This window comes from Triticum urartu, chromosome 2 (genome assembly GCF_003073215.2).
Source record: "Triticum urartu cultivar G1812 chromosome 2, Tu2.1, whole genome shotgun sequence".
NCBI lineage: Eukaryota > Viridiplantae > Streptophyta > Magnoliopsida > Poales > Poaceae > Triticum > Triticum urartu.
Genome location: NC_053023.1, coordinates 101322715 through 101330751, shown reverse-complemented (window position 1 = coordinate 101330751; position 8037 = coordinate 101322715).

The window sequence follows — 8037 nt, the reverse complement described above, 5'->3', positions numbered from 1 at the left end:
TTGATCTATATGTTGTCATCAATTACCAAAAAGGGGGAGATTGAAAGTGCAACTATCCCTAGGTGGTTTTGGTAATTCATAACATATAGCTCATTGAGCTAATGCTATTCCAAGATGATTATTTCAGGAAAGCTCAATGATTGGCATGGCATGGATGTGAAAGTGGAACCCTCAAAATGCTAAGGACAAAGGATTGGCTCAAGCTCAAAAGCTCAAGACTCTTCATTTTATATTTTAGTGATCCAAGATCACATTGAGTCTTTAGGAAAAGCCAATACTATCAAGGAGGGATGAGGTGTTGCTTAATGAGCCTCTTGCTTCATGTGCTTAGTGATATGCTCCAAAACCCTCAACTACTTTCCCATATCCACATATGACCTAAACCCTAAGCCAAACTCGGTCCTACCGATTCTTCCTATCCAGCGCCACCGAGTTTTCATTTGTCATAAGCCACTACCAAACCCTAGCAATTCGGTTCTACCGATAAGGACCTCGATCTCACCGAGATGGGATTGCAAACTCTCTGTTTCCCTTTCGTAACTTTTCGGTCTCACCGAAAGAGCGAATCGGTCCCACCGAGATTGCAATGTAAACTCAGTGTTTCCCCTTTGTAACTTTTCGGTCTCACCGAGTTCCACTCGGTCTCACCGAAAGAGCAAATCGGTCCCATCGAGTTTGCCTGACCAACTCTCTGGTTAGCTAATTACCAAATTCGGTCTCACCGAGTTTGTGTAATCGGTCTCATCGAGATTACGTTATGCCCAAACCCTAACCATATCGGTCCTACCGAGTTGCATGTCAGTCCCACCGAAAATCACTAACGGTCACTAGGTTTACATTTTTGGTCTGACCGAGCTTATTGATTCGGTCCCACCGAGATTGGAAAACTATGTAACGGTTGGATTTTGTGTGGAGGCTATATATACCCCTCCACCTCCTTCTCATTCTGTGAGAGAGCCATGAGAACACACACACCATTCCAACTCATATGTTCTGAGAGAGAACCACCTACTCATGTGTTGAGACCAAGATATTCCATTCCTACCATATGAATCTTGATCTCTAGCCTTCCCAAGTTGCTTTCCACTCAAATCTTCTTTCCACCAAATCCAAATCCTATGAGAGAGAGTTGAGTGTTGGGGAGACTATCATTTGAAGCACAAGAGCAAGGAGTTCATTACCTACACACCATTTGTTACTTCTTGGAGAGTGGTGTCTCCTAGATTGGCAAGGTGTCACTTGGGAGCCTCCGACAAGATTGTGGAGTTGAACCAAGGAGTTTGTAAGGGCAAGGAGATCGCCTACTTCATGAAGATCTACCGCTAGTGAGGCAAGTCCTGTGTGGGCGATGGCCATGGTGGGATAGACAAGGTTGCTTCTTCGTGGACCCTTTGTGGGTGGTTGCTTCTTCGTGGACCCTTCGTGGGTGGAGCCCTGTGTGGACTCACGCAACCATTACCCTTGGGTGGAGCCCTGTGTGGACTCGCGCAACCGTTACCCTTTGTGGGTTGAAGTCTCCATCAACGTGGATGTAGGATAGCACCACCTATCCAAACCACGGGAAGAACATCCGTGTCTCCAATTGCGTTTGAATTCTCCAAACCCTTCCCTTTATATTCTTGCAAGTTGCATGCTTTACTTTCCGCTGCCTATATACTCTTTGCATGCTTGCTTGAATTATGTGATGATTGCTTGACTTGTCCTAAATTAGCTAAAAACTGCCAAGAACTAAAATTGGGAAAAGGTTAAGCTTTTATTTGGTCAAGTAGTCTAATCACCCCCCTGTAGACATACTTTCGATCCTACAGTGTGCATCCAACTTGCTTGCTCACGAAGAACTAGGGCACTTGAGGAGGCCCATTGTTGGAATATACAAGCCAAGTTCTATAATGAAAAATTCCCACTAGTATATGAAAGTGACAAAACAAGAGACTCTCTAACATGAAGATTATGGTGCTACTTTGAAGCACAAGTGTGGCAAAGGATAGTAACATTGTCCCTTCTCTCTTTTTCTCTCATTTTTTTGGGCCTTCTCTTTTTTATGGTCTTTCTCTTTTTTGGGGGCCTTCTCTTTTTTTGGCCTTTCTTTTTTATATATATTCCTCACTTGGGACAATGCTCTAAAAAATGATGATCATCACACTTCTATTTATTTACAACTCAATGATTACAACTCGATACTAGAACAAAAGATGACTCTATATGAATGCCTCTGGCGGTGTACTAGGATATGCAATGGACCAAGAGTGACATGTATGAAAGAATTATGAACGGTGGCTTTGCCACAAATACTATGTCAACTACATGATCATGCTAAGCGATATGACAATGTTGAATGTGTCATGATGAACGGAATGATGGAAAGTTGCATGGCAATATATCTCGGAATGGCTATGGAAATGCCATAATAAGTAGGTATGGTGGCTGTTTTTAGGAAGATATAAGGAGGTTTACGTGTGAAAGAGCGTATCATATCACGGGGTTTGGATGCACCGGCGAAGTTTGCGCCAACTCTCAATGTGAGAAAGGGCAATGCACGGTACTGAAGAGGCTAGCAAGGAGTGGAAGGGTGAGAGTGTGTATAATCCATGGACTCAACATTAGTCATAAAGAACTCACATACTTATTGCAAAAATCTACAAGTCATCAAAAACCTCGGTACTACGCGCATGCTCCTAGGGGGATAGATTGGTAGGAAAAGACCATCGCTCGTCCCCGACCGCCACTCATAAGGAAGACAATCAAATGACACCTCATGTTTCAAATTTGTTGCATAACGTTTACCATAAGTGCATGCTACGGGACTTGCAAACTTCAACACAAGTATTTCTCAATTTCACAACTACTCAACTAGCACGACTTTGATATTATTACCTCCATATCTCAAAACAATCATCAAGCATCAAACTTCTCTTAGTATTCAAGACACTCTTAAGAAAATTTTACTAACTTTGAGTACCTAGCATATTAGGATTTTAAGCAAATTACCATGCTATCAAGACTCTCAAAATAATCTAAGTGAAGCATGAGAGATCAATAGTTTCTATAAAACAAATCCACAACCGTGCTCTAAAAGATATAAGTGAAGTACTAGCGCAAAATTATATAACTCAAAAGATATAAGCGAAGCACATAGAGTGTTCTAACAAATTCCAAATCATGTATGGCTCTCTCAAAAGGTGTGTACAGCAAGGATGATTGTGGTAGACTAAAAAGCAAAGACTCAAATAATACAAGACGCTCCAAGAAAAACACATATCATGTGGCGAATAAAAATATAGCTCCAAGTAAAGTTACCGATAGAAGTAGACGAAAGAGGGGATGCCTTCCAGGGCATCCCCAAGCTTTGGCCCCAAGCTTAGGCTCTTGCCACTCCTTGTTCCATAATCCATCAAATCTTTACCCAAAACTTGAAAACTTCCCAACACAAAACTTAAAGTAGAAAATCTCGTGAGCTCCATTAGCGAAAGAAAACAAAAGACCACTTCAAGGTACTGTAATGAACTCATTATTTATTTATATTGGTGTTATACCTACTGTATTCCAACTTATCTATGGTTTATAAACTATTTTACTAGCCATAGATTCATCAAAATAAGCAAACAACACACGAAAAACAGAATCTGTCAAAAACAGAACAGTCTGTAGTAATCTGTAGCTAGCGCAAGATATGGAACCCCAAAAATTCTAAAATAAATTGATGGACGTAAGGAATTTATATATTAATCATATTCAAAAATAATTAACTAAATAGCACTCTCCAAATAAAAATGACAGCAGTTCTCGTGAGCTCTAAAGTTTCTGTTTTAACAGCAAGTTCAACAAGACTTTCCCCAAGTCTTCCCAACGGTACTACTTGGCACAAACACTAATTAAACACAAAAAACACAACCATAACAGAGGCTAGATAAATTATTTATTACTAAACAGGAGCAAAAAGCAAGGAATAAAAATAAAATTGGGTTGCCTCCCAACAAGCGCTATCGTTTAACGCCCCTAGCTAGGCATAACAAGCAAGAATAGATCTAGGTATTGCCATCTTTGGTAGGTAATTCTTCGATGAGGCATCTACCATCTTTAGGAATTTCTTTCTTTTTATTAATTATCAAACTTTTAGGCACAAGATCGAAAAATTCATTTGTAACAAATGGTTCCTTAATGATAGCAAAAAGATTGGGATGAACACTTATAGATTTGAGATCCTCATTTTCCTTACTAGATGATTCACCCTTATTTTTAGGAATGTACATAAGCTTGGCAACTTTAGTGGAAGGACTTGGAGTATTCTTTACGGAATAAAAGGTGGTTCCCAAGTTGGTAATAATATTGACAATTTTATCGATCCTAACGGAATCATGATTTATTTTCTCATTAACTATGGGTTCCTTTTCTTTAATATCTTTCAAAGTAACTCCTACTTTAGATCCATATTGAGAGATTCGGCTGTGGATATTTTTATCCAAATTTTAAATTAAATCTGTGGTAGCAACCTTATTTTCAATAATCTCAAGCCTTTGCATTACATGCTCCAAAGTTAATATAGTTCCATTAACCAAGAGAGGGGGTGAGCCAAATAAATCTAACATAGCATTATAAGAATCAAAAGTATGGCTACCCAAAAAGTTCCCTCCGGTAATAGTATCAAGAACATAACGGTGCCAAGGAGTAATGCCTACATAAAAATTGCGAAGGAGAATGGTAGTAGATTGCTTCCTAGTAGATTTATTTTGAGCATTGCAAATTCTATACCAAGCATCTTTTAGATTTTCACCCTCCCTTTGCTTAAAATTTAGAATTTCATTCTCGGGAGACAACAGAGAAGATAAGGGACTAGCCATAACGACAAGCAAACAAACTAATACGCAAGAAAACAAAAAGCAAACGGGCAAAAAGAGGCAAATAGAGGGGGAGGATAGAGAGAGAGGGCGAATAAAACGGCAAGGGTGAAGTGGGGGAGAGGAAAACGAGAGGCAAATGGCAAATAATGTAATGCGGGAGATCAGGGTATGTGATGGGTACTTGGTATGTTAACTTTTGCATAGACCTCCCCGACAACGGTGCCAGAAATCCTTCTTGCTACCTCTTGAGCACTGCATTGGTTTTCCCCAAAGAGGAAGGGATGATGCAGCAAAGTAGCGTAAGTATTTCCCTCAGTTTTTGAGAACCAAGGTATCAATCTAGTAGGAGGCTACGCGCGAGTCCCTCGCACCTGCACAAAACAAATAAATCCTCGCAACCAACGCAAATAGGGGTTGTCAATCCCTATAAGGCTACTTACAAGAGTGAGATCTGATAGATATGATAAGATAATATTTTTGGTATTTTTATGATAAAAGATGCAAAGTAAAATAAAGGCAAAGTAAATAGCAAAGGAAATAACTAAGTAGTAGGAGATCAATATGATAAAGATAGACCCGAGGGCCATAGGTTTCACTAGTGGCTTCTCTCAAGAGCATAAGTATTCTACGATGGGTGAACAAATTACTATTGAGCAATTGACAGAATTGAGCATAGTTATGAGAATATCTAGGTATGATCATGTATATAGGCATCACGTCCGAGAAAAGTAGACCGACTCCTGCCTGCATCTACTACTACTCCATTCATCGACCGCTATCAAGCATGCATCTAGAGTATTAAGTTAAAAACAGAGTAACCCCTTATGCAAGATGACATGATGTAGAGGGATAGACTCATGAAATATGAAGAAAACCCCATCTTGTTATCCTCGATGGCAACAATACAATACGTGCCTTGCTGCCCTTACTGTCACCGGGAAAGGACACCGCAAGATTGAACCCAAAGCTAAGCACTTCTCCCATTGCAAGAAAGATCAATCTAGTAGGCCAAACCAAACTGATAATTCGAAGAGACTTGAAAAGATAACCAATCATACATAAAAGAATTCAGAGAAGATTCAAATATTATTCAGAGATAGACTTGATCATAAACCCACAATTCATCGGTCTCAACAAACACACCACAAAAATAAGATTACATCGAATAGATCTCCACAAGAGAGGGGGAGAACATTGTATTGAGATCCAAAAAGAGAGAAGAAGCCATCTAGCTACTAACTATGGACCCGTAGGTCTGAGGTAAACTACTCACACTTCATCGGAGGGGCTATGGTGTTGATGCAGAAGCCCTCCGTGATCGATGCCCCCTCCGGCAGAGCTCCGGAACAGGCCCCAAGATGGGATCTCGTGGATACAGAAAGTTACGGCGGTGGAATTAGGGTTTTGGCTCCGTCTCTGATCGTTTGGGGGTACGTGGATATATATAGGAGGAAGGAGTACGTTGGTGGAGCAACATGGGGCCCACGAGGGTGGAGGGCACGCCTGGTGGGGGTGGGCGCGCCCCCTACCTCGTGGCCTCCTGTTTCCTTTCTTGACGTAGGGTCCAAGTCTCTCTGGTCTTATTCGTTGAGAAGATCACGTTCCCGAAGGTTTCATTCTGTTTGGACTCTGTTTGATATTCCTTTTCTTCGAAACCCTAAAACGGGCAAAAACGGCAATTCTGGGCTGGGCCTCCGGTTAATAGGTTAGTCCCAAAAATAATAAAAAAGTGGATAATAAAGCCCAATAATGTCCAAAACAGTATATAATATAGCATGGAGCAATCAAAAATTATAGATACGTTGGAGACGTATCACACATCGCCGAAGGGCGAGTGGTGAAAGATATCCACGGAGGTGAACTCCATGATCGAAGCCTAGTCGGATTCGACGGGCATGGATGTAAGCGGCTCGGAGTCCGTGGCCGGAGGTGAATCCAGTGGTTCGGCGACACGGCTCTCGTAAGGGGTGAAGTCAGTATCCGGCTCCATCTCCAATGAGAGTGCGGCCTCCATGGCGGGGTCTATCCCTCCGTCCTTGGATGGCGCAATTTGCTCCGGATTGAAGGCCGGAGTAGTTGCAGATGCGATCTCCCGAACACTGTCTGATGGCAGAGTTACGCCGTGCTTGTTGTGACTGTGCGGCGCACCTGACACGGGCTCGAATCCATCAAAGATCAAGTCTCCGCGGATGTCGGCAGTGTAGTTTAAGTTTCCGAATCTGACCTGATGGCTAGGGGCATAGCTCTCGATCTGCTCCAGATGGCCAAGTGAATTGGCCCGCAGTGCGAAGCCGCCGAATAGGAAGATCTGTCCGGGGAGGAAAACCTCATCTTGGACCGCATCGTTACCGATGATCGAAGGAGCCATCGAGCCTTACGGTGATGGCACAGTGGAACTCTCAGTGAAAGCACCAATGTCGGTGTCAAAACCGGCGGATCTCAGGTAGGGGGTCCCGAACTGTGCGTCTAAGGTGGATGGTAACAGGAGGCAGGGGACATGAAGTTTACCCATGTTCAGGCCCTCTTGATGGAGGTAATACCCTACGTCCTGCTTGATTGTTCTTGATGATATGAGTATTACAAGAGTTGATCTACCACAAGATCGTAGAGGCTAAACCCTAGAAACTAACCTATGGTATGATTGTCTGTTGTCCTACGGACTAAACCCTCCGGTTTATATAGACAACGAAGGGGGCTAGGCTTACACAGAGTCGATTACAAGGGAGGAAATCTACATATCCGTATTGCCTAGCTTGCCTTCCACGCCAAGGAGAGTCTCATCCGGACACGGGATGAAGTCTTCAATCTTGTATCTTCACAGTCCAACAGTCCGGCCAAAGGATATAGTCCGACTGTCCAGAGACCCCCTAATCCAAGACTCCCTCAATGAACAATATTTGATTCTTCTCTGAAATCTTTTATGAATGATTGGTTATCTTTGCAAGTCTCTTCGAATTATCAGTTTGGTTTGGCCTACTAGATTGATCTTTCTTGCAATGGGAGAAGTGCTTAGCTTTGGGTTCAATCTTGCGGTGTCCTTTCCTAGTGACAGCAGGGGCAGCAAGGCACATATTGTATTGGTGCCATCGAGGATAAAAAAGATGGGGTTTATATCATATTGCTTGAGTATATCCCTCTACATCATGTCATCTTGCCAAATGCGTTACTCTGTTCTTATGAACTTAATACTTTAGATGCA